General features: G+C 38.4%; 1 pseudogene; it reads right to left on the minus strand.

Annotated features, from left to right (window-relative positions):
• Positions 1-1166: 1166 nt before the first annotated feature.
• Positions 1167-2254, minus strand: LOC127685145 (60S ribosomal protein L9-like; annotated as a pseudogene).
• Positions 2255-2490: the final 236 nt, after the last annotated feature.

The following is a 2490-nucleotide window of genomic DNA, read 5'->3' on the forward strand; positions in this document are numbered from 1 at the left end:
TATCCATTTTTTAGGTTTTCCAAGTTTACAGAATATTGTTTTTTAAAGTATGCCTTTATAATTTATGAGTTCATTAGTATCCATTGTAACATTTCTCTTTTCATCTCTAATTTTATTAATCTGGATATAACTTTCCCTTTCTTTTGGTTGATTTGGATAGGGGTTTGCCAATCTTGTTTAGTTTGCCAAAGCACTAGCTCTTTGTTAAACTTATTCTTCCCATTCCTATTTCATTAATTTTATTTCTGAACATAACTATTTCTCTGCTGGGGGCCAGCCCTGTTGATAATCAGGTCCTGCACAGGAGATACGATGACAGCAAAGGAGGAGTAAGTCAGGCATGGTGATCTGGGGGATTTTGCAACTTGACTGACTGGTGGTAAGTATGTTCATTTATACAGGACTCAGTAAGCAAGGATAGTTTCATGTTCCAAAATAGAGATCATATTGCTTGTCACCAGACACGTGTTTTAACTTCCTCTTGGTCATATGTTTAGTCATCATTGATAGTGACAGAACAGAGTTATCTTTTGCAATCATTTTTCCTCATCGACCTCATAACCCAGTTTTGAAGAATCTTGCAGTTTTAAGGGAACTAGGAAGAAAGAAAATCTCCCAGCCAGCCTTGGCAGACTGCCATGTCCCAAGCAGTGTATGTCAGCTTTTAATGGTCGGAGTGCTAATTGTCATAAAAGACCCAAGAGAAATCTTAGGCCAAAGCTGCTACACCTATTATTCAATTCCTGGCATAATACAGTGTTTATATTTTATATATTTGTAGAATTCATTTATATGTCTAATTTTGGTATTATTTTGTGCCTTGGTCATGTGATACCACAACTTTTCAAACTTTATTCTTTTATTCTTTTTCTACATTATTTTTTTTATCTATTAGTCTAAGCCTCTGTGTAGGGCAGAGATAACTCTGGCCAATCTAACTTTATTGATGTATCTTTTCCTCAATGATCATACCATATGCTGTCCCTGATCTTTTATGTACTATAATAGTCTAAGCATATGGTAGAAAGATTTTTAATTTGATCTGTTGCCAACTTCTCTAGTCCATCAAATTTTTTTTTTCAATATATAAGTCCTTTATTGTCCACAAAGAGCCCAAATTGTACTTGTGATCAGGATCTTGTTTCTGGAGCTAGGAAACTGAGGCCTTACTCATCAGCCTCCCGGACGGTTCCCTTTTCAGACACATAGGTGCCATCCAAAAACTTTCTGATATCCTTGTTTTTGACTGTTGTAGTATGCTGAATAAGAGTCGCTGAATTTGAAACAAGTTCAATATCATTTCCTTCAAGGATTAATTTATCCTTTTGGGCTTGAGAGACTGAACAAGCAACACCTGTCCTCATCTGAACTCCGAGGATATATTTCTCACCCAAGAAATTTCGGATTTCAACCAAAGACCTATTCTCCTGAATAACGACGTTGATGGGGGAGTGAGTGTACATGGACATCATCTTGAAGTGGGAGACACGATTCCAGTGTGACACCCTTGATTACGTTCTCAACATGACTGCAGACATGGCCAGTTCCTTTCTGTTACCCCACCATTTGTCAACTGGAGCCTTTTCTTTTTCGTTTCAAGAAGACTCAGATCTACAGTGATATGACTGAAGTCCCTCTGCAGAGTTCCCCTGGGCCCTTTACAATGACTGTGTGCCCCGCCCCTTCAGAGTGATGTCATATATTCTGGAATGTCAGAGTCTGGAATGGACAGTCTGATTGCTGAGAATGTTCTTCATTCTCGCAGTAGATGGGGTAAAGAACTAGTCCATCAAATCTTATTTTTAAGAATTTACTTTGTTCTGATTGTTATCTGCTCAGAGTAAGTACCGGGGTAGATGTTCCCAGAGTATCTTGGAGCTAGAGTCTCATACAGTCTCTGCTCTTTTCACGTGAGTCAGAACCTCCAGGCACAAAGAAGGCCTTCAAGCAGGGCCCTGTAAAACTAAAATCAGGGAGGGGGGTAGAATGCTCAGTCTTTTCTTGGGGAATCTTAGAAGCATACTCCTGGAAGAACGCATAAATGATTAATAAGAAATTCCTCACAATCCAATATCCCCAAGAACTACAAATATTAAAAGCCCCCACCCCAAGCATGTAACTAACATGTGGAGATCAAGATCAAAAGTGAAAGACAGCACAACACAATGGTCATTGCGTCATGTGTCTTGGCTTTGCTGAGCTTTAGTCGAGCAGCTGTGCTGACTTCATGACTTCTGCTGTTCCCATTAGACATGGCTGTGCCATTTTTCCGTATGTTCAGGTTTTGGGTTTGTTTTGCTTTTATGTTTCTAGGCCTGTATGGTATATCATTAAGCTCTATTTAAGAGGCTTAAAAATTTTGGAGATCTTTATTTAATGCTATAAACTTTTCTGTTAGGACTGCCTTTCTCGTTCCAATAGATTTTGGTATGGTACATTTTCATTTTCATTCAGTCCCAGCAAAACTTTAATTTCTTTTATGTTTTCTTC

The sequence above is a fragment of the Apodemus sylvaticus genome, chromosome 1 (genome assembly GCF_947179515.1).
Source record: "Apodemus sylvaticus chromosome 1, mApoSyl1.1, whole genome shotgun sequence".
Taxonomy (NCBI): Eukaryota; Metazoa; Chordata; class Mammalia; order Rodentia; family Muridae; genus Apodemus; species Apodemus sylvaticus.